The sequence below is a fragment of the Arvicanthis niloticus genome, chromosome 22 (genome assembly GCF_011762505.2).
Source record: "Arvicanthis niloticus isolate mArvNil1 chromosome 22, mArvNil1.pat.X, whole genome shotgun sequence".
NCBI classification, from domain to species: Eukaryota; Metazoa; Chordata; class Mammalia; order Rodentia; family Muridae; genus Arvicanthis; species Arvicanthis niloticus.
Window position 1 is genome coordinate 5024237 of NC_133429.1, and position 25957 is coordinate 5050193.

Sequence of the window (25957 nt, forward strand, 5' to 3'; positions counted from 1 at the left end):
CTCTATGAAGAATTGAGTTGTAACATTGATAGGGATTGCATTGAATCTGTAGATTGCAAGTCTCTTCAGAGACTTGAAGTTTTGTCATACAGAACAAGAATGAAATTATGCTAGTGTTTGGAAAAATAATAGTGTTATTATTAGAGTCACACTAAGGTATTTTATAATATTTGTGACTATTGCGAAGGGTGTCATTTCCCTAATTTCTTTATCAGTCTGTTTATTCTTTGCGTGGAGGAAGGCTAATTAATGATTTATTGGAGTTAATGTTATATGCAGCCACTTTGCTGAAGTTGTTTATCAGGTTGAGGAGTTCCCTGGTGGAATTTTGGGGTCACTTAAGTATACTATTATATCATCTGCAAGTAGTGTGTTTTTTATTTCTTCCTTTCCAATGTGTATCCCTTTGACCTCCTTTTGTTGTCTAATTGCTCTGGCTAGGACTTCAAGTACTTTATTTAGTATGTAGGGAAAGAGTGGGCAGCCTTGTCTAGTCCCTGATCTTAGTGGGATTGCTTCAAGTTTATCTCCATTTAGTTTGATGTTGGCTATTGGTTTGCTGTATATTGCTTTTACTATATTTAGGTATGGGAATTGAATTCATGTTCTTTCCAAGACTTTTATCATAAAGGGGTGTTGGATTTTGTAAAATGCTTTCTCAGCATCTCATGCTTTACTAGTTCCTCCATTCTTTGCAATAGGTATGAAATTTAAATATGTTATCTAAGTTGCAAAAGTGTCTCCATTTTAGACACAGATTTTATTTCACAGGTTCATATCTGCTTGTAGTAACTGCTATTTTCTTCATCATTTTACATTTTAATTTTTTATTGATTTCCATTTTGTAAACTATTTGAAATGACAGAGGATCTTGTTTTTGCTTTTTGGTGTTACAGATGTCTCTTATGCAAATCATGATTGACAACAATGTAGACGTTTTGGGAGATGATGACAGTACAATTTATAATGATATTCAAAAGAGATCTGATGACATAAAGATGTCACTAAGTGCCGCTGGTAAGTCACCTGTTATGAAAAGGCCATAGGTGACCACAGTGGGAAAACCTCAAATTCTATTACTGAAGAATTAAAGATTTCCTCTGCTCTTTCTCAGGAGGAAGGTTCTACTTGTAAGGGAAGTTTTAATTAGTCATCAGATGAATGGAAGGATGATAAAATTCCCTGATTTCATAAATTTGTAAATATCAGAGCAGCATTGGGGCATATCATGGTATTAGAGTATGGGAAAAGTTTTTTTCAAATAACACTTTAATTAAATTATATATGAATATATTATATATACATATGTATACATATAGAAACACATAGTTATGCACACACAGACACACACAGACACACACATAGATAGATAGATAGATAGATAGATAGATAGATAGATAGATAGATAGATAGAGGGATATAGTGAGAGATATAGTGAGAGGTAGAGAGATAGAGAGAGAGATAGATACAGAGAGATACATACTTACATGTGTGTATGACAGGGGGACTACTTATTTAGCCACTGTAAGACTTTCAGAATATTACCTGCTATATTTTTCACTTTTCTTCCCATGGTCCACAAGTCTTGTAGATATCTTGGATGTGAAATTGTTTTTTTTAAAAAAAAAAAATCACTTAAAGAATTATTTGATTTTAAAATCCATTAAATGTACTACAAGACTGATGTATGTGCCAACAAGCTTTGCTATCCTTGTGTAAAAACACTAATTATTGTTTAATTTACATTGAGAAATAATCTTGCCAGATGCTTAGGATTTGCTATAAATATTAAGCTGCACAGGATCCATTACAACACATATGTGAAGAGTAATAAAGATGCTAAATAAAACATACCAGATTTTACAGGTAACACCATCCAAAAGAAGATATACTATTAACTCAAGTAATTTTTTGTGTAGAGTCCAGAAAACGCACTGAAAAAGTAGTCTTACCTGAAGTGTTTTGAATCTATCATCTGAGAATGTTTGTCTAATGAAGACATTTTATGTTTTATTTAGGATGGGACAATGGAAAGACTTCAACATATAATGTTCCACAAAGGAGCTATTTGTTCCAAATAGTTTCACTCACTATACTCTTCTTCTGTTGTGTATTATATATATTTACCTATTATAATACATTTTATTAAAGTGTGTTATTGCTTAGACTCCAATGTGCCTGATTCATGATTCTCCATAGTCTTTGGAAAATGGCATTTTCAGTTTTCTCCTCTATCTCTGTTGCCCAGGCACCTGTATTCATGTGACAGAACCACTAGAATCAATTATTATTTCTTTTCCAAACTACAATCAAAGTGACATTACAAGTACTGCTCAAGAAATGAACATTGGAGGTTTGTCTGACCAAATTCTTCTAGATTCTCACCATAAAACAGTCCCCATTGCTCAGAATCAACTATGTAGTAGTACAATAAAATCAGACTCACTCCTGGGCATTAGAGCAACAATGTTTTAGAAAAGAATTTATGTTACTATTTTTGTGAACAGGTACTCTAGATAATTATTTCATTAGGAAAAACAGGTCATTATTTGAGGGCTCAGGGTATCATCATACAGCAGTTCTGATGTCAGGAGTTTGCAGCTAGTGAATTTGTTCACCTAATTGAGAAGCAGAGGATGATGAATGTTCATATTCAGTGAGCTGCTTCTTTTATACATTCCAGGAAGCTTGCCTAAGGAACAGTACAGCCCAGTTACAGTGTTACTTTGCATACTTTGTTACTTAAGCATAGACAGGAACTAATTACATTAAATATTCCCTGAGAGTTGTGCCCAGAATCCTTTGTCATAAATAGTTCTAAATAAAATTCTATTGACAATCAATATTAATCTTCACACATGATAAAATTAGAGTTGAATCACAATTTAAAGAATATTAGAAATGATCTGAAAAGAAAGGTCAGTGTCTCATGCAATTGAGACACAGGCTGTGTGACATGAATTCAGGTCATCAAAACTTACATTAAAAAAAAAAAAACAAAAAAAACCCTAGGTATTGTACCACAATCATGTGTAAACTAGACGTTTCCACCTGGAGATGGAATTTGCAGATTGGAATGAACATGTTGTTCTGTAGTGACCAAAAGAGATCCTGTGTCAAAAAGAGATGGGAAAAAGACCAAAACTTGACTCTGTCCTCTAACATACATAAGCTCAAAGCTCTAGCTATATTGCCAGTGCGCTATGTATCTTACATGTGTGCATGCGCACAGACACACACTCTCTCTCACACACACATATGATACACATTTGCACATGCATCACATATACTCAGAAACCCACATAGGTATACAATATATTTGATGTAGTATCTCTCTTCATAAACTGAGACCCTTATCTCAATGCCAAGCATTCTTTATTCATAGTTTGTGTTTCTAAAAAGAGTCTGTGATTCAAATTTGAGATATGGAAATCATAGAAAAATCCCTAGTAAAGAAATTTATAAATACCACATTAATTATTTCTAGGACCCTCCTGTACTCCCATTAAAACACATTTGAAATGTTTCATTTATCACTATTATTATTTTAAATTTTTATTGAAAATTGAATTAAAGCACTGTGACCAACTTCAGTTTCCTGTAATATTTTGACACATGAATTATGACCATTGCATTGACATTGCATTGATATGGCCATCATTGTGGATTTGCTTCCATTTTCTGAGATTTCAAAACACCCTTTCAGGTGTGCTGCCTCTTGGTCTTTGTAACCCCATTTCTGCAATATTCCCTGAGGTATACACACTGGTGCTATGACATACATGTATTCTTTGGTGCTGGGTTTTCCCCCAATCCACTGATCTCTTCACTGTCCAGTTTTGGTTTTCTATGATGGTCTCGATTTCCTGTACAAAGAGGCTTCTTTGATGAGAGTTGATGGCTTCACTTGTATGTGGGTATAAGAATGAAATTTAGAATGCTGCTGTAAGGAATTGAACTGATCTAGTAAATTAGTCTGAGACATTTTCATGTCCATGACCTCACTAGTTTCCTAAATCTGACTAGATTTCTGCTGCTAGCCATGATTTCTTTCAATCTCTTTGAGAGTAATCCTTCTAAATGTTAAAATATTTCAAATTACTTTTTCCCAAATACCGATGTTTGTCATAGCCATTGGCTTCCTCTCAGGGGTGACGGGTTTAGTGCCTGTTGCCAAATAAATCTTACAGGGATGTCTCTGAATTCAACTGATTCTAGCAGGATATGACCTAGAAGCCTCTGGCTTGAAGTTGAGTTTCGCTGGTACATAAAACAGTAGGCAAGTTGACATGTTAGGAAAGTAATTATTAGCTGTACCTACCCTCCTGCAACACTTATGAAGTATGTCAATAACCAGTACAGGAAGCTATCAGAAGAGGTGCAGTAAGTGACACTTACATGTCAGTAGTATCCAAGAGGTCTTTGATTAGACTTAAGTTTATTTACTTTACCACATAATTGAACATAGTTCTGGGTCTTTCATTTGGTTTTTCAGAAAAAAAAAAATGTTATTGAAAAGAGGCCTCTAAAGTTCAGTAATTTAGGCCTTGTTATTTGTCTCTAGGATTATCCCATGCTGGACCATTGACTTGACCAAGTCACACATTTTCACTCCTCTCTGACAAGAGAAATGCATTTTCCTAGTATATTATAAAGTAAATGAAATATAAATATAGTATAAAGTTCTTTCCTTTTTGGCTACTTTCCTTTTTGACTTACCAAGTCGTCAATTCACCTTAATCAACTATAGTCTAAAATGTTAAATGTTGAAATATCTAGTAATAAAAAGGTGCATACATATTAGATGGAATACCATAATGATTTAAGTGAAGAAAAATTTTGTACCAGTAACTCCCTTGTTTCTACCATTCCTTGTGATCATCTCCTGATCATTTGTTTCTCAGATATGCTGGGATTTCCACTGCATCCCAGGCTGTACTGTACCCACACCAAAATCTACCACTGGCCTTTCTTCAGATAGTCTACACTGGCAACACATGTATTTCCTATAATTCTTTGTCTAGGATGGAATCTTGTGTGCCTTTCCCTAAGTCTACAAATTAAAACATTTAAGAAACCGTTATTTTAAAATACACGAGTCAATTATAAGTTGAACCTCTGTATAATATTGTCTCAAATTTTCCAAAGATCTTTAAAAGTCAGTTATTGCATTCTACCATGGAAGGACTGAAGGATCCAAAGGGGCTTGCAACCCCACGGGAAGAACAATATCAACTAACTGGACCTCCCTGAGATTCCAGGGACTAAACCACCTACCAAAGAGTATACATAGAGGAAGCCATGACACTAGACATATATGTAGCAGAGGATGGCCTTATCTGACATCAATGGGAGGGGAGGCCCTTTGTCCTGTGGAGCCCCAATGCCCCGACATAGGGTTATGCTTGAGCAGTGAGGCAGGGGTGGATAAAATGGTAGATAAGAACCCTCAGAAGCGGATTTGCTCCCCTCTGGAAACTGAGTTCGGAGGTACCCTAGGGAGGGCAAGGGGAAGGTAGGAGAACCCGCCCACAGCCCTAAGCCTTAGAAGCACATCTGGCAGTTGAGAGCCCCCCAGAGGGCACCTGGCAGCCAGACCCTGCCCCTGCGGAGAACCACTCCCCTTCTGCCTCTGGCCGGGATACCAGTGGCTCGAGCAGTCTCCCAGCCAATCTGCTCCCCTCTGGAAACTGAGTTCGGAGGCACCCTAGGGAAGGCACAGACCCCAGAGCTGCAGAGGCACCCAAGAGAGGTCAAAGACCCTAGAGCTGCAGGCATCCTAGTGAGGACACGGCTCTCAGAGCAGTAGAGCAGGGAACACCATATCTCGAAGCATCATAGAGGAGCAACTACATTCAGAATAGCAAACACCTAGCTGGTCTACCACTGTGGAGACTCCATATCCTGAAACATCCTAGAAGAGCCACTGAACACAGAGCAGCTGGAGCTCAGGATCATAGAGTCATCCATACCCTGAGGAGTTCTGATACAACCAAGATAACTGAAAAGTCAGAACCAGTGAGTGCGAGTAGAACTACAGCTAACCAAATGGCGAAAGGCAAGCACAGGAATGTAAACAACAGAAACCAAAGCTACTTGGCATCACCAGAACCCAGTTCCCCTACCATAACAAGTTCTGATCACCACATCACCCCAGAAAAGCAGGACACAGAATTAAAATCACTTCTCATGATGATGTTAGAGGACTTTAAGAAGGTCATAAATAACACTCTCAACGAATTTGAAGAGAACACAGGTAAACAGATAGAAGCCCTTAAAGAAATGCAAGAAAACTCAACCAAACAGATGAAGGAATTAAACAAAACTGTCCAGGATCTAAAAATGGAAGTAGAAGCAATAAAGAAATCTCAAAAGGAGACTACTCTGGAGATAGAAAACCTAAGAAAAAGACCAGAGGTCATAGATGCAAGCATTACCAACAGAATACTAGAGATAGAAGAGAGAATCTCATGTGCAGAAGACACCATGGAAAACATTGACACAACTGTCAAAGAAAATGAAAAATGCAAAAAGCTCCTAACCCAAAACATCCAGGAAATCCAGGACACAATGAGAAGACCAAACCTAAGGATAATAGGTATAGATGAGGGTGAAGACTCCCAACTTAAAGGGCCAGTAAATATCTTCAACAAAATTATAGAGGAAAACTTCCCTAACCTAAAAAAAGAGATGTCCATAAATATACAAGAAACCTACAGAACTCCAAATAGACTAGACCAGAAAAGAAATACCTCTCGTCACATAATAATCAAAACATAAAATATACAAAACAAAGAAAAAATACTAAAAGCAGTAAGGGAAAAAGGTGAAGTAACATATAAAGGCAGACCTATAAGAATTACACCAGACTTCTCACAAGAGAGTATAAAAGCCAGAAGATCCTGGACTGATATCATACAGGCCCTAAGAGAACACAAATGCCAGCCCAGACTACTTTACCCAGCAAAACTCTCAATCAATATTGATGGAGAAACCAAAATATTCCATGACAAATCCAAATTTACACAATATCTTACCACAAATCCAGCCCTTCAAAGGATAATTGGTGGAAAACTCCAACACAAGGAGGGAAACTACAACCTAGAAAAATCAAGAAAGTAATCTTCTAACAACCCTAAAAGAAGGTAGCTATACAAACATCTACACTGCCAATAACAAAAATAACAGGAAACAACATTCATTTTTCCTTAATATCTCTTAATATCAATGGACTCAATTCTTCAATAAAAAGACATAGACTATCAGATTGGATACATAAACAGGACCCAACATTTTGCTGCATACAGGAAATGCACCTTTCTGAAAAAGATAGACACTACCTCAGAGTAAAAGGTTGGAAAACAATCTTCCAAGCAAATGGTCCCAAGAAACAAGCTGGAGTAGCAATTCTAGTATCAAATAAACTAGTTTTTCAACCAAAAGTAATCAAAAAAGATAAAGAAGGACACTTCATATTCATCAAAGGAAAAGTGCACCAAGAGGATCTTGCAATTCTGAACATCTATGCTCCAAATGCAAGGGCACCCACATATATAAAAGAAACTTTACTAAAGCTTAAAGCATACATTGCACCTCACACAATAATAGTGGGAGATTTCAACACCCCACTCTCAGCTATGGACAGATCGGGAAAACAGAAACTAAACTGAGACACAATGAAACTAACAGAAGTTATCAACCAATTGGACTTAACTGACATCTATAGAACATTTCATCCTAAAACAAAAGAATATACCTTCTTCTCAGCACCTCATGGCACCTTCTCCAAAATAGACCATATAATTGGTCACAAAACAGGCCTCAACAGATACAAAAAGATTGAAATAATCCCTTGTACCCTATCAGACCACCATGGACTAAGACTTGTCTTTGACATGGACAAAAACAACAGAAAGCCCACATACACTTGGAAACTGAACAATGTTCTACTCAATGATAACTTGGTCAATGAAGAAATAAAGAAAGAAATTAAAGACTTTTTAGATTTAAATGAAAATGAGGACACATCATATCAAAATTTGTGGAACTCCATGAAAGCAGTACTAAGAGGAAAAATCATAGCTCTAAGTGCCCACAAAAAGAAAATGGAAAGAACATACATTAATAAATTGACAGCACACCTGAAAGCGTTAGAACAAAAAGAAGCTAATATACCCAAGAGGAGTAGACAGCAGGAAATAATCAAACTCAGGGCTGAAATCAACCAAGTAGAAACAAAAAGAACTATACAAAATATCAACAAAACCAGGAGCTGGTTCTTTGAGAAAATCAACAAGATACACAAACCCTTAGCCAGACTAACCAAAGGGCGCAGAGACAGTACTCAAATTAATAAAATCAGAACTGAAAAGGGAGACATAACAACAGAAACAGAGGAAATTTAAAAAATCATCAGATCCTACTACAACGGCCTATACTCAACAAAATTGGAAAATCTGGATGAAATGGACATTTTTCTAGATAGATACCAGGTACCAAAGTTAAACGAGGAGCAGATAAATCATCTAAACAGTCGTATAACCCCTAAAGAAATAGAAGCAGTCATTAAAAACCTCCCCACCAAAAAAAGTCCGGGACCAGATGGTTTTAGTGCAGAATTCTATCAGACCTTCCAGGAAGATTTAATACCAATTCTCTTCAAACTATTCCACAGAATAGAAACAGAAGGAACACTACCCAATTCATTCTATGAAGCTACCATTACGCTCATACCTAAGCCTCACAAAGACCCAAAAAAGAAGGAGAACTACAGACCAATCTCTCTTATGAATATTGATGCAAAAATACTCAATAAAATTCTCGCAAACCGAATCCAACAACACATCAAAGCAATCATCCATCATGATCAAGTAGGCTTTATCCCAGGAATGCAGGGATGGTTCAATATTCAGAAATCCATCAATGTAATCCACTACATAAATAAACTCAAAGAAAAAAACCACATGATCATCTCACTAGATGCTGAGAAAGCATTTGACAAAATACAACATCCCTTCATGTTAAAAGTCTTGGAAAGATTAGGAATTCAAGGTCCATACCTAAACATAGTAAAAGCAATATACAGCAAGCCAGTAGCCAACATCAAACTAAATGGAGAGAAAATTGAAGCAATCCCACTAAGATTAAGGACCAGACAAGGCTGCCCACTCTCACCCTACCTATTCAATATAGTACTGGAAGCCCTAGCTAGAGCAATTAGACAACAAAAGGAAGTCAAAAGTATACAAATTGGAAATGAAGAAGTCAAAATTTCACTATTTGCAGATGATATGGTAGTATACTTAAGTGACCTTAAACTTCCACCAGAGAACTCCTAAACCTGATAAACAACTTCAGTAAAGTGGCTGGATATAAAATCAACTCAAACTAATCAGTAGCCTTCCTATACTCAAAAGATAAACAGGCTGAGAAAGAAATTAGGCAAATGACACCCTTCACAATAGCCACAAATAAAATAAAATATCTTGGAGTGAATCTAACTAAGCAAGTGAAGGATCTGTATGACAAGAACTTCAAGTCTCTGAAGAAAGAAATCGAAGAAGATCTCAGAAAATGGAAAAATCTCCCATGCTCCTGGATTGGCAGGATTAATATAGTAAAAATGGCCATCTTGCCAAAAGCAATCTATAGATTCAATGCAATCCCCATCAAAATTCCAAATCAATTCTTCATAGAGATAGAAAGAGCAATTTGCAAATTTATTTGGAACAACAAAAAACCCAGGATAGTGAGAACTATTCTCAACAACAAAAGAACTTCTGGGGGAAATCACCATCCCTGATCTCAACCTATACTACAGGGCAATAGTAATAAAAACTGCATGGTATTGGTACAGAGATAGGCATGAAGATCAATGGAATAGAACTGAAGACCCAGAAATGAGCCCACATACCTATGGTCACTTGATCTTTGACAAAGGAGCTAAAACCATCCAGTGGAAAACAGACAGCATTTTCAGCAAATGGTGTTGGTTCAACTGGAGGTCAACATGTAGAAGAATGCAAATCGATCCATTCATATCTCCCTGTACAAAGCTCAAATCCAAGTGGATAAAAGACCTTCACTTAAAACCAGATACACTGAAACTAATAGAAGAGAAGGTGGAAAAGACCCTTGAATACCTAGGCACAGGGGAAAAGTTCCTGAACAGAACACCAATGGCTTACGCTCTAAGATCAAGAATTGACAAATGGGGCCTGATCAAATTGCAAAGCTTCTGTAAGGCAAAGGACATAGTCAATAAGACAAATCAGCAACCAACAGATTGGGAAAAGATCCTAACCAATCCTACATCTGATAGAGGGCTAATATCCAAGATATGCAAAGAACTCAAGAAATTATACTCCAGACAACCATATAACCCTATTAAAAAAATGGGGTACAGAGCTAAACAAAGAATTCTCAACAGAGGAAACTCGAATGGCTGAGAAACACCTTAAGAAATGCTTCACATCCTTAGTCATCAGGGAAATGCAAATCAAAACAACCCTGAGATACCACCTCACACCAATCAGAATGGATAAGATCAAAAACTCAGGTGATAGTAGATGCTGGTGAGGATGCTGAGAAAGAGGAACACTCCTCCATTGTTGGTGGGATTGCAAGCCTGTACAACCACTCTGGAAATCAGTCTGGCGGTTCCTCAGAAAACTGGACATAGCATTACCTGAGGATCCAGCTATAGCACTCCTGAGAATATACCCAGAAGATGCTCCAACATATAATAAAGACATATGCTCCACTATGTTCATAGCAGCCTTATTTATAATAGCCAGAAGCTGGAAAGAACCAAGATGTCCCTCAACAGAAGAATAGATACAAAAATTGTGGTACATTTACACAATGGAGTATTACTCAGCTATTAAAAATAATGAATTCGAGAAATTTTTAGGTAAATGGATGGATCTAGAAATTATCATCTTGAGTGAGTTAACCCAATCACAAAATAACACACATGGTATTTACTCACTGTTAAGCAGATGTTAGCCCCAAAGCTAGGATTAGCGAAGACTCAACCAGCAGACCACATGAAGCTCATGAAGAAGGAAGACCAAGAGGGGATGCCTCAGTTCTACTTAGAACGAGAAATAAAAATGCTCAAGGGAGCAAATAGGGAAACAAAACATGGAACAGAAACTGAAGGAGGGGCCATTAGGAGACCTTTCCACCTGGGTATTCACCCCATGTACAGCCACCTAATCTAAACACTGTTGTGGATGGCTGGAAGTGCATAATCTGAGGAACATGATATAGCTGTCTCCTTAGAGGTCTGCCAAAGACTAACACACTCAGAGGACGATGCTCACAGTTAACCACTGATATGATCAGGGGTTTCCCAATGGAGAACTTAGTGAGAGGACTGAAGGAGCGGAAAGGGGTGTTTGCAACCCCAGGAGGAAAGCAACAATACCAAACAACCAGAACCCCCCAGGGTCTAAACCACCGGCCAGGGAACACATAGGGAGGGACCCAAGACTCCAGCGGTATATGGAGGGGAGGATGGCCTTGTCGGGCATAGGTGGAAGAGGAGTTTCTTGGTCCCATAAAAGATAAACACAGAGTGTGGGGGGGGAATGTGAGGGTGGGGAGGGGATAGTGGGGGGGTAGGTGCGGTCACTGCCTCATAGAAGCATGAGGAAGGGGATGGGATGGGAGGTTTCTGGGTGATGGGAGGAAGTGGGGTTAGGGGATAAAATCTGAAGTGTAAATATTACAACCAATTTTCAAAAGGGGGAAAAAAAGAAAAGTTGTTAGAACCAACATCTTTAAAAAGAATGTCAGCCCCCTGGGGGGGAAATTTTTTTTCTTGATACTAAAACTTGTTCTGAGAATTGTATATTGCAGAATACACAGCCTTGGTGTATCTACTCATCAAGCATACTGAGCAGACCTGCCCAAACCTCCAATGTCCTGGAATTCCATCTGGATTCAGTGAAGACACAGCATCAGCATCAGAGGCTTATCAACTTACTCTTCCCCCCACCCCTCTTCTAATATCTCAATGCCCATAATCAGCTTGAAGAAGTTAAAGAAGAATCAGCACCTCTATTCCCTGGGCTTGGGGACTAATGTGGTTAATAATGGTCTGTCTTTCTAGGGAAAAGTAGTGGTCTTGTTGGAACAGGGAGGATTAGCTAGGACTTATTGCATAGCCATAACCTATTGGTAGAAATCTGTATAATTATTATCAAGATGAAGTTATAATTTCTTAAATGGTACAAAACTTACTTTGATTTCAAATTTAAGGTTTTCATTGGTACTAGCTTCTTACTAATATAAAAGTGAGGTGAATATTGATACTCTCATGGACATTGAGCCTGTATAACACATTTAGGAATACAAGGCCTAGACCCAGTCCTTCTCTAACTTTTTTAACTGATTTGGGACGGTTAACCTATGAGTTAAGGGACTATAGCAAATTCGTGGCTTTGAATTTATTGTTAGGAGGTTTCCCATATTTTATTTAGAAATAGCTGAGAGGAGTGAACAGACAACAGTCCAGGTTACCTTACATGGATAGTTGGTTTTCAAACCATCAGAAGTCCATAGAACTGACGCTACAAATATTTATATATTAATGTTCATTTTGATTAGAGACCTGTCTGCTCCTGACAGCTTCCTGTCGTGGATTCTAAGAAGAAATTGAGCATCCTTGGAGATACTCCAGTTGTGCAGTGACAGCCACTAGGCAAGAATTGCCTCTCTCCATCTACAGACAAATTACTGTCCAGAAAAGGACACACGTGCAGAATAGTCAACTGATTATATCTGCCTAGACAGAGTAATCTGTCCTTAATAATCCTGCATCACTATTGTCTGTCATCAGATGATTCTGGGCCAGAAAGCTGAAGATTTGATGCTCCAATGTTCGGTAGTATAGGGGCTGTCCAGGTGTTCAGCGGTCTCTCTAAATTGGCTAAGTTTTAGAAGCTATGCTTTGTGCTTCCCATAATTTCAGTTAACTCAGTCATTCTAGATTTCTGATGGGGTTGAAGACCTATAGTCTCATAGCCAATCCTGGCTAATTATTTTACTGAGTGGAAGGTTTTCAGCTGACATTTATTCTAAGCCAAGAAAAAAGCCAGGTTCAAAACTAAGTGTTTTAGTTAGGAGAGACAACAGAGGTTCTGGTTAGTCAACAAAATGATGGATTGGGTATTAGGACTATCTTGTACCTCACTGGTACAAATAGGAATAATTATGCTCTATTTGTATTTTGAGAGAAAAGTATTATTTTAACAGGAAGGGTGATATGTAGGAGGAGCATAAGGGGGAAGGAGTACCAAGAGGAAGAGAAGGAGTAAGGAGAGGAGAAGAAGAAGGAGAAGAGAAGCTAGGTGATGAGAGAGAAAGAGAGAGAAAGAACGGGGAGACAGGGAGGCAGATGTTCTCGTGTCTCCACCAGTCAAAGACAGTTTATATATCTAGGTTGGGTATTGGGTTACACTTCTGATTGAGCATTACCAAACTTATAAAGCCTTTGACTAACACTTTAAAAAATTGTATAAAAGCAAAAAGGAAAAGGGGGCATGGGATAGGGGTTTTCTAGGGAGGGAAAATGAGGAAAGAAGATGGCATCTGAAATGTAAATAAAATATAAAATAATAAAAAATGAAAAAAAACAATAAAAAAAGAAATGGTCATGAAAAGGAATAGATATGTGCAACTGGCTGGGGTGAGTAGATAGCAGGTATCTGCAGAACAAAACATAGAGCTGGGGCAAGGGAGGCATCTAAGAATTAGAGGGAAGGGAGGTGGGAGTGGGTGGATGAGTGGGGCCACACTCTCATAGAAATAGGAGGATGGGTTAAGGAGTTTCTGGGTGTGGAAACAGCGGGGAGAGGGGATAACATCTGAATAGATAATTAAAATACCCAATAATAAGAAAAGAAAAACAAAAAAAAAAAAACAGATAATGGAACTGACTATAGCAGTCCAACATTTGATAACTTTTAGCAGCAATTTAACATTACTCACATTATGGGGATTCCTTATAATTGTCAAGGACAAGAGACTGTGGAATGGCCTGATGGAACTTTAAAACAATATCTTCATAAAATAAAAAAGGGGAGATATATCCCTATACACCAAAAATTTATTTAAATCATGGTCTTTTTATTTTAAATTATTTTTTTAAAAATTTGGATGACAAGGAACTTTCTGCTGAGTGTCTATGGTCCTCTACAACCAGGCATACTTATGCACAGGTGAAAGAGAAGGATTTATTTACTGGCATAAGGCATGATCCTGATCAGGTATTAAATATGGGGAAGAGGGTATGTTTGTGTTTTCTCTGCAGGGTGCTGAAAGAGCATGGTGGTCACCAGAGCTATGGGTGAGACATGCTGATGCTGACACCAGGACAAAGAATGATGCTGACCTGTGAGCTTGGTGTGTGCCCTGACAATGGTGACTGGGAAGCTGTATTGAACATAATTTCCTGACTCACCATTGCTTACCTATACCCCTGATGGGACAAGCTGCCTTGCCTCAAGTTCTTAGACCTTGTGGAACAGAGAATCAACAAGAGAATTTATAATGCCTCTTGTATTGTTATTAAATGTGACAAGTTATTCAGACTCAATCACATACTGGTCTAGAAATCAATCCAATATTGGAAATAACAGTCTTCATTTGAAAGTCTGGTTACGTACATTTTCAGAGACATAGTTGGAAGTTAGCTGCAGTTCTCTATGATGTTATGTTAGCAAGAGATAAAGTTGGGGCAGGATCTGGATTTCAAACAAGTGCTAGTACATGTGTTAAGGCTTTTTTAATTGGAAAGTTAAAATTACTTTTATTTTGTTTCTTCTACAGTATTTAATGTAAGTTGCATTAATTGTACACCTTCTAATTGTGTTTGTGTTTTGAAATCCACAGTTATGAAGATCTATCAACTACCTTTTGTTTTAGTGCCCTGAGTATCACAGAACCTTGGTATTCTAAAAATAGCTTGCAAGTACTAGAAGAAATGAGGTAGGCTTTAAGCAGAAGCAAGAGGGTAGTGGGTATTGTTGGTATAACAGCTTTATTTAAATTAATTGCTAGCACCACTGCTTCTGCAATTGCTTTGACACGAGAAGTTAAGACAGCTACTTTTGTTAATCATTTAGCAAAAAATGTTACTAATGTGTTGAATATACAAGAGGATTTAGATAGGCATTTGGAAGAACGGATTGATGCTCTTTATCCTATTCAAATTACTGGAAGGAGGTGCAGAATTTAAGGGTAAGGAGCCATCTTGAGTGTCATGCCAAATACCATCAGATTCATGTTAGTTCTAAAATTTACATTGGTAGTCATTATAAATAGGAAGAAGTTTAATGACACAGTGTATTTGGCATAATTCTAACAGCTCTCTGGACATTATAATGATACATAGGGAGCTTGTGAATTTCAAGAATGCTGTTCTGCTGAACGTTGATGCTGCAGATACTGCTGATAAAATTATCCATGGCCTGAGGTCAGTATTTCTATTTTGGACAAGTCTCAAAAATGGCATATATAGCTTGATCATGCTAGTCCTTTTTGTCCTGGAAATACTTTTTCCCTGCCCATGATGATAAAGCTTTTCTTTAACAACATCAACATGTTGGCAGCTAAAGTACATGGCTTGAACCTGAAAATAGACCCTCAGACAGTTATCAAATTAACAGGCTGGCAAGCCAAGGATGAGTAAGATTCTGCACAGAGCCTTACCAACCTAAGACATAAGTGCATTGCTTTTGATAATGCATATTCCATGATGCTTAAGGAAGGCATTCTTGTCAGAACAACCTAAGATAGACTCAGTCTTGTTAATGAAATTAAAAAGGGGGAGAGGCAGAGAGCCCTTGGGCCTGCCTGGCAAAAGTCTGACAGTGGCCAAGGACAAGGAAATGGGCTTCTTGGCAGGAATATGACATTGGCCAAGGACAAGGAAGTAGGCCTCAGGCAAGAATCTGACAGTAGGCTAGAACAAAGAAGTAATTTCAGGTAGGAATCTAAATCTTAGGCTAGAACAAAGAAGTAATCTCAGACAGGATTATAAATTTAGGCTAGAAACAAGGAAGTAGGATTCAGACATGAAAATGACCTTGTGCTAGGACAGGGAAGTAGGCTCAGATACTTTGGTCATCCTGATAAGCCCTTACAAACAGTTATCCTGGGAGTGTTCATGTAGTTGGGTTTAATGCCTTGCTTTTTCTTTGACTATTTGTGTTTATTGTCTTGCTAGTTCCTTGACTATTTACATCTATTGTATTGCTAGACACTCAACCTAGAACTGACCTTAATACATGCATGTAATTAAAATAGTATTGAAAAAATGGAAAATTTTGAACCCCCCCTGGCAGATAGAATGGAGCCAGGCCAGCTATGTTCCAGGAACTTAGCAGACCACAAAAAGGTGGAACCAAGAGTGCAGGTCAGCTGGTCATGAGCTCTAGGTTCTAAGAATTGGCTAGCCACAAAGTAGGTAGTTGAGCAAGATTAAATTCCTGAGGAAAGCATGTACAGGGAGTTCCCCACATGACTGACTAAATGATGGCCTGGTACTTTCCACCGGTATTCCCCATCACCCCCCTTGGTTTGTGGTTTTTCCTTTAAATACCCCTCACATTCTGCACTTGGGGTCGAACTCCTCTACCCTGTGTGGGTATGAGTCTCGACCTCAGCCAGCTGATCCTGAAATAAAGCCTCTTGCTGTTTGCATCAAGAACAGTGTCTTGAGAGTTATTGGGTGGCCATGATATCCCGAGACTTGAGTGAGGGTCTCCCATCTCGGAGCTCTTTCAGTATAAAAGCATAAAGGAAGAGGGGCGATGGGATAGGGAGTTCTAGGGAGGGGTAATGGGGAAAGGGGATGACATCTGTATTGTAAATAAATAAAATATCCAATAAAAAGGTTTTAAAAGTTTTTGAAAGTCTGGAGTACATGAAGGGGTCTGTCCTACAGATTCAAAACTCCAGGATATCTGTGACACAGATAATATCCATGACAACAAGATATCTGTGAGGAGTCACACTGAAATTCCATTGTGGATAGAGTAGCAAAAGCCTCTTACCACACAGCACAGCCATCATAATGAACATTTGCAGGCAAAAAGATGAGGAACACATGGTGACATACTACAGCTTCACAACAATATTTTCTCCCCTATGATTGGGGAAAGGTGGCAAAGGTGAGGAATGGACTGGAGGGGAGAGGGAGATAGTGGGATTGTAGGAGGTGATGTGATGTTCACATAAACACACACACAGAGACACCAAAATTGTATAAAGTTAAGCAAAACTAACAAAGAAAAGAACTCCTAACCCAAAGGTCAGGGATGTAGGATGAATGCTAGAAAGACCGTAAATGCCGAAATGGTAGATACCATCAAGGACATAACAGGGCTGTTAGAAATAGGAGCTCACGGTAATTGTTACAGCATGCATGATTGCTGAGCAAGCTCATACCAGGAAGAATCTCATGAACAGGGAAGTGGGGACATGGACAAGAAATCCAACCACAAGGCGAGAGATGGTTGGCACTTGACAGATGCTGGGAGAGGGAAAGACTGTTTATGATGCCAAACCTGAGAGGTCAGTGATTCTCCAAGGCAGACTTCACAACTGATATTAGTTGGGTAACAAAAACTGCGCCTGATGGAGAGATAAGATGGAACGTGAGAAGGAGGAAGAGGAGAGGGAAGGAGGGGAAAAGGGGAGGGGGAGATGGAAGGGGAAGGGAGGGGGAGCAAAACAGAAAGGGGAGGGGAGGGGAGAGGAGGAAGAGAGTAAAGAAGAGGAGGAAGATAGGAGGGGGATGAATAGGAGGATGAGACAACATGTCAGAGTTCAGTGGTGTCCAGTATCTGTGTTGTGTATACTTTTCCTGAGAGACTGAAACTTCCTTCATGGAATTAAACAGGGAGGTAAACAATGCCATATAGCTCTGGGAAGGTGCTGAAACTGACCAGATTCTCTAGGTCTCTCTTTTCCAAGAAGTAATCAAACCAATTATGCTCAGCATCTCTCTCAGACAACACAAGCTACAAACACAGTTGAAACCAGAGACCAGCTAGCTCCCTGGCAGGAGGAGGAACAGCCATACTGCCCGGAAGAAGTTTAGACCAACTGAGACTTAAAACAGACAGTCTTCCACCTGCTGAGCAGCTGTCAGGATGTGCAGTGTGCTCCAAGTTCCCAGCTTTAGTGAGCTTGTAGCCCATGCTGGGATGGGCTGTCATGATGCATCTGACTTTGAGTTATTTCTTTTCCTCTGAGTCACCTCCCACCTCATATTCCTGTTTGTAAAGGGAATATGTTTGTAAAAGTCATTGCATTGCACCACCAAGATAGACTGTGTGGTATCCATACTATTTTGTCTGTTTCCTAGCTGTGGTGGGTAGATTTTTGTGTTCCATGTGCCCAGGAAGGTTTGGAAGGGACTCACACACATGAGAAATAGAGAATAGCTCACTACAGGGCCCAGGGTAAAGCTGAGACCACAAATCCACATCCAAACACCTTTTTCAGAGATGCTTTAAAATGGCTGATTTCTGACTCAGGCAGGAACAGCAGCAAATGACCTAGTATCTCTGATTTTCAACAGAACAGGTATTAGGATGGACTAGGATACACTGGTTTGTTGTAATTAGACATGGCAAATATGTGAGCCAAACGGGACTTTTGCTTGCTGACATTCAACGCATTGATAACTGGACCTTGGTGGTAGCTTGAGAAAGAAGACCTGGCCAAATAAGGGAATAGACTTTTGTGACTAGCTTTAAGAATGTACTATAAGGATTTTAACAAGGAAGGAGAAATGGGGTAAAGGGCACAGCCTGCCAGAAAGATATTTGTCATGCTGGGACTAGCACTCTAGAGCCCCTTCAGGTTTTGACACACAGTAGGAAGGTGGAGAGAGAAGAAAGAGAGGGCATTTGTGGTAGTAGTTGGTAGAATGAGTGATGAATATGTTCAAAACATGTCATATGAACTTTTAAAAATTAATCAAATTATTGTTTAAAAAGAACACAGATCAATGAATGCTGGCAAGTAGGTAGACAGCAGGGTCTTAGACACCACTAATGGAATGTAAGTTGGTCTAGTGACTGTGCAAGTCAGGACACAAGTTTCTCAAAACTCAGTGAAACCAGATCCTCCATATGAACCAGCTCTACTACTCCAGGGTATTCAGATAAAGGACCCCAACATTCCACAGAGGTAGGTATTACACATCATTGCTCACTCCACCTCTAAGTATGAAATCCATTTATTGAAGCCACACACCCATCTACAGAGATGTGGACAAATGTAATATAGTACACATAAAAGATGGGATTAGGAGCAAGTTATTGTCTGAAAAATGGATGCAACTGTGGAAGATCACATTAAGTAAATCAAGCCAGCTACAGTCCTAGATTCCATATAAATACATTGAGTCACTATACATCGAAGAATTAAAGTAACACTGTCTATGGAGACAATGGGGACCAAGGGCAGCTGTAAAGGACACCTTGAGTAGTAGAAGAGACACAGGTTAGGAGGTAGACATGTTAGCCAGATAGTCTTTTCCTGAGAACTCCTGACCTTCTGTACTCTCCTTCTTGTCCCCATTCCTTCTCTACTGCAGAAAATTGTAAAGGAGGAATATCTAGTTCTTAAGGAGCCTGCTGAGGACACTGCTAGTTCTTAAGAGGCCTCCTCTTCTAAGATGCATGCTTTGGGCATTTTTCATGTTCTAGAAGCATCAGGAGAGGAACCCGAAGTAACAGGCGGGAGGCTGGCCTTGCCCTGGTGATGCAATTTCTTCAACATAACTTCAGACATCTTTGAAAATCCAAACAATTTTAATTAAATATTAATTTCCTTTATCTCAATACATTGTTTTTAGTTTTCTCTTGCTCTTTCACCCTTTTTCTTTCTGTGTCTTTTTGTGTCTGTATATCTCTGTCTTTTCTTAAGCTGTGCATCCAAGTGCAGGCACCTATAGCAACCAGAAGAGGGCACGATATCAACCTGGAGCTGGAATTACAAGTGATTATTAGTCCTGGGACATAAGTTCTAGGAAGTAAAATTAGATCATTTCCAAGAACAGTAACCCTCTTACCACCAGCCCTTTCTCTTGATGGTCCCATTCTGCTTCAAGAGAAGCTATTGATGAACTGCACTTGATTGTGGGGAGAGTTGTGTCAGGAAGTTCTTCCACAGAACTATTTAGGCTCTGACTAAATACTAAGTAGATCTTTAGTGGGACATACTTGTGGAACACTTCCAAAAAAGGACACTCACTGAGCATTTATGCCCAAATGAAAGGACACCCACATTCATAAAAGAAACTTTACTAAACCTCAAAACACACATTGAACACCACACAGTAAGAGTGAGAGACTTCAATACCCCATTCTCACCAATGGACAGGACATTGAAACAGAAAGCAAACAGAGATACACTGAAACTAATAGATACTATGAACCAAATGGATTTACAGATATCTATAGAACATTTCATCCTAAAACAAAAGAATATACCTTCTTTACAGCACCTCATGTTACCTTCTCCAAATATGACCATATAATCAGTCACAAAACAGACCTCGACCACTACAGGAAGACTGAAATAGTCCTGTGCATACTATCAGATCAACACAGACTATGGCTTGACTTCAGTAACAACAAAAACAACAGAAAACCAACATACCCATGAAAAGTGAACAACTCTCTACTTTGTGTGGGAAGAAATAAAGAAATTAAAGACTTCCTGAAATTCAATGAAAAGGATGACAGAGTACACCCAAACTTATGAAACATACTGAAAGCAGTGCTAAGAGGAAAATTCTTAGCACTAAGTACCCAGGTAAAGAAATTGGAGAGATCCTACACCAGCAACTTAACAGCACACCTGAATGCTCTAGAACAAAAATAAGCTAACAAACCCAAGAGGATTTGTCATACCAAGAACATGGTAGGAAATGATCAAACTCAGGGCTGAAATCAACCAAATAGAAACAAAGAGAACGATACAAAGAAACAACAAAACCAAATGCTGCTTCTTTGAGAAAATCAATAAGATAGATAAATCCCTAGCCAAACTAACTAAAGGGCCCAGAGACAGTGTCCAAATTAATAACATCACAATGGAAAAGGAAGACATAAAGCAGAAACTGAGAAAATTCAAAAAAAAAAAAATCATTGGATCCTACTACAAAAGCCAGTATTTAAAAAAAAAAAAAAACTTGAAAATCTAGACTACCTAATTCATTCTATGAAACCACAATTACTCTAATACCTAAACCTCACGAGGACCCATAAAAGAAAGAGAACTTCAGACCAATATCACTTATGAATATCAATGCAAAAATACTCAAGAAAATTCTCAAAAATCAAATACAAGAACACATCAAAACCATCATTCACCATGGTAAAGTTGGCTTCATTCCAGGAATGTAAGGTTGGTTCAAAAAATCCACTAATTCAATTCACTATATAAACAAAATCAAAGACAAAATCACCTGGTCATCTCATTAGATGCTGAAAAACATTTAACAAAACACAACACACCTTCATTTAAAAATTATTGGAAAGAACAGGAATTCAAAGCCCATAACAAAACATAATAAAAGCAACATGGAGCAAACCAACAGCCAATATCAAATTAAATGGAGAGATACTTGAAGCAATCCCACTAAAATCAGGGACAAGACAAGGAGGACCACTCTCCCATATTTACTCAATACAGCACTGGAAGTTCTAGCCAGAGCAAGAAGACAAAAAAAGAAGAGATCAAAGGGGATACGACTTAGCAAAGAAGAAGTCAAGGTATCACTATTTGCCAATGATATGATAGTATACACAAGCAACACAAAAAATTCTACCGGAAAACTTCTACAGCTGAAAAACAACTTCAGCAAAGTGGCTGGAAATAAAATTAATTCAAATAAATCCTTCAAATCAAATAAAGCCTTCCTTTATACATATGGTAAATGGGCTCAGAAAGAAATTAAGGAAACAACACACTTCACAAGAGTCTCAAATAATATAAAATATCTTGGGGTAACTCTAACCAAACAGATGAAAGATCTGTATGACAAGAACTTCAAATCTCTCAAGAAAGAAATTGAAGAAGACTTCAGAAAATGCTCATGGCTTGGTAGAATTAACAGTAAAAATGGCCCTCCTACTAAAAGCTATCTACAGACTCAACACAATCACCATCAAAATTCCAACACAACTTTTCAAAAAAAACTAGAAAGAGCAATCTCAATTTCATCTGGCAAAACAAAAAAACAAGAAGAGCAAAAACAATAAAAGAACTCAGGAAATCACCATCCCTGACATCAAGGTATGCTACATAGCAATAGTGATAAAAACTGCGCAGTGTTGGTACAAAGACAGTCGGGTTTATCAATGGAATAGAACTGAAGACTCAGCAAAAAACAAAACAAAACACTTTTGGACAATTGATCTTTGACAAAGTAGAAAAATACATATATACATTGGAATAAACAAAGCATCCTCAATAATTGGTGCTGGTCTAACTGGCAGTCTGTATGTACAAAAAGGAAAATGGATCCATATTTGTCATCCTGCACAAAGGTCAAGTCCAAGTGGATCAAGGACTTTAACATAAAAACAGACACACTGAATGTAATACAAGAGAAATTGGGAAAGAGCCTGGAACACATTGGTGGCTGGGGGGATTTCCTAAACAGAGCTCCAGTCACTCAGGCTCTAAGATCAAGAACGGATAAACAGGATCTCATGAAACTGGAAAGCTTAGGGACCGAAAAGGATATAGTCAATAGGACAAACCAGCAACCTACAGCTTGGAAAAAAATATTTACTAACCCTACATCTGATAGAGGGCTAATATCCAAAATATATAAAGAATCCAAGAACCTAACCACCAAAAAACTGAACAACTCAATCAAAAAAATGTGGTATAGAACTAAATAGAGAATTCACAATGGAGGAATCTCGAGTGGACAAGAAGAACTTAAAGAAATGTTAAAAGTTCTTAGTGATCAGAGAACTACAAATCAAAACAACCCTGAGATTCTACCTTATACCAATCAGAATGCTGAAGATCAAAAATTCTGGTGACAGCACATGTTGTGTGGAGAAAAGGCAATACATTGCTAGGAGGATTGCAAACTGGTACAACCACTCTGGAAACCAATCTGGAGGTTCTTCGGAAAACTGGAAGACTCAGCTACACCACTTCTGGGGATACATCCCAAAATGCCCCACCATGCCACAGAGACATGCGTTCCACTATGTTCAAAGCCGCCTTATTTGTTATGTACAGAAACTGGAAACAACCCAGATGTCCCACAACGGAAGAATGGATAAAGAAAATGTAAATTCATTTACACAATGGAATACTACTCAGCTTGAATGACAAGTATTAGGCTGCTCTGTCACTCTCTCTGCTTTACACACAGTTGAGAAAAGAAGTAGGCCTGAGCAGTTACTGCGGAATAGTGACTGAAAAACTCTGGAGTGCATCCAAGGTGGGATCAGACGGGGCTGAGGAGAACATGGAGTTGCTTCTGAAGCCAAGCGAAAAGAAAACTAGGAAAGAGAATGGAAGAGGCTGCTTACTCCAAAGCAAAGGCAGGTAAAAGGAACAGCCTTCTGAAGATGATGTGGATCCCCTACATCCAAGAAGGCTAAGAAGCAAAAGCAGGAGCCTCAAGACGATACTTCTAAAAGCAAAACCCAAGAAGAAAAGGGAGCCCCTTGAGAAGAACGAAGCCACTGTTAAAACCAAAGAGATAAAAACCAAGGAACCTTCTGAAAAAGAAGGAGACCTTCCTAAGCCCAAGAAGACAAAGAAAGGGAAGGAAGCAAATGGAGACATGGGAGAGAAAAGCCCCAGGATGAAGAATGGACTCTCCCATTTCAAACCAAACTCCAAACCCAGGGAAACTCCTGGTGAAGAAAGTAACAGAGAGACAGAAAAGGAAATACCCATGGAGTAGAAAGAAGGTGCGTTCTCTTAATTTTCCCATATCAGGAGAGACTGTCAAGCTTCTCAGAGCTTGTGGGATGAACTTTCTGTTTCCTATACAAGCCAAGACATTCCACCATGTATACAGTGGGAAAGACCTAATTGTCCAGGCACAGACAGGAACCAGGAAAATGTTCTCTTTTGTGATTTCTTTGGTTGAGAAACTTCAAGGTGGGCTACAAGGGAGAAAGATGCCAAGTGCCTCAGGTACTAATTCCTGCACCTACAAGAGAATTTGAAAATCAAGCGAGCAAAGACTTCAGTAACATCACCAAAAAGCTATCAGTAGCTTGTTTTTATGGTGGAACTCCCTATGGTGGTGAAATTGAACGAATGCAGAGTGGTATCCTGGTTGGGAGCCCAGGTCATATAAAAGACCACTTAAAGAATGGCAAGCTAGAATTCACTAAACACACACATTGTTCTGGATGAAGTCTACCAGATAGTGGATGTGGGTTTTGCTGATCAAGTAGAAGAAATTTTATATGCGGCATATAAGTTAGATTCTGAAGACAACTCCCAAACATTGCTTTTCTCTGAAACTTTCCCTCATTGGGTATTTAATTTTGCTAAGAAATACATGAAATCTGCATACAAACAGGTGGAACTCATTGGTAAAAGTTCTCAGAAAGCAGCCTCAACTGTGGAGCACCTGGAGATTAGTTGTCACTGACAGAGGGCTGCGGTGATTGGGGTTGTGATCTGAGTGTACAGTGGTCATCAAGGGCACAGGATCATCTTCTGTGAAACTAAGAAAGATGCCCAGAAACTGTCGCAAAACACATGCATACAGCAGGCTGCCCAGTCCTTACATGGTGACAGTCCACAAAAGCAAAGGGAAATCAGCCTGAAAGGTTTCCAAAATGGAAATTTTGGAGTTTTGGTTGCAACCAGTGTTGCTGCCCGTGGGTTAGACATTCCTGAAGTTGACTTGGTTGTTTAGAGCTGTCCACCAAAGAATGTGGCGTCACATTCATCGTTCAGGGAGAACAGGCAGAGCTGGAGGGACAGGGGGTTACCTCTGTTTTTATCAGTACAAAGCAGAGTACCAGTTGGTGCAAGTTTAGAGAGGAAAGCAGGAATTAAATTTAAGTGGATAGGTGCTCCTTCTGCAACAGAAATAATACAAGCCTCCAGCAAAGATGCCATCAGGCTTTTGGAGTCTGTGACTCCCACTCCCATTGGCCATTTCAAGCAGTGTCAGCTGAGAAGCTGATTGAGGAGAAAGGAGCTGTAGAGACCCTGGCCACTGCTCTGGCCCACATCTCAGGGGCTGCATCTGTCGAGCATTCCCTGATCAATCCACAGGCATGCGTTGTGAGCATGATCATCCCGTCCTCTATCAAGATGCCCAACACTAGATATGCTTGGAAGGAGCTTGAAGAGCAGCGGGACGAGAGCTTCGAGCCAAAGTGAAGGGGATGCTCTTCCTCAGAGGAAACCTGGGAGTTTGTTTTGGTGTCCGCACTGAAACACTCACAGAACAGGAGAAGTGGCATGACTGGACTATGGCAGGGAATATACAAAGAGAATATCTTTGGTACTGTGTACAAGCTTCACTTGTCAGTGAAAAGCTGATGGCCAGTTAAGCAAGGCAGCAAATAGAAGGTGGGACATGAGGCAGAGAGAGATAGGACTCCGGGAAACAGTGAAGACCTGCAGATTGGCCTTGAACCCTGAGGAAGACAGAAACATGAATCTCAGGAGAGATAACCATCCATGTGGCAGACACAGACTAGAATAAATGGGTTATATCACTTACAAGCTAGCTGGGAACCTGGCCAAAGCTTATGGTCTAGGTATTTCTTCATGAATAGTTAAGTCTCAGAATCTTATTCTGAGAATTAAGTGGCTGGGTAGAAAAGCTCCCAGTTACATTTTGTGATGACTTAGCTTCTCTCTGAGAACACTTGCCCAAAATGCACCTCATCCTTGAAAGTGCAGATGTTGGTTTGAC

At 39.1% G+C, this 25957-nt stretch overlaps 1 pseudogene; it reads left to right on the plus strand.

Moving 5' to 3' along the window:
- Positions 1–25589, plus strand: part of LOC143436477 (nucleolar RNA helicase 2-like) — a 48046-nt pseudogene extending 22457 nt beyond the window's left edge.
- The last annotated feature ends 368 nt before the right edge of the window (positions 25590–25957 follow it).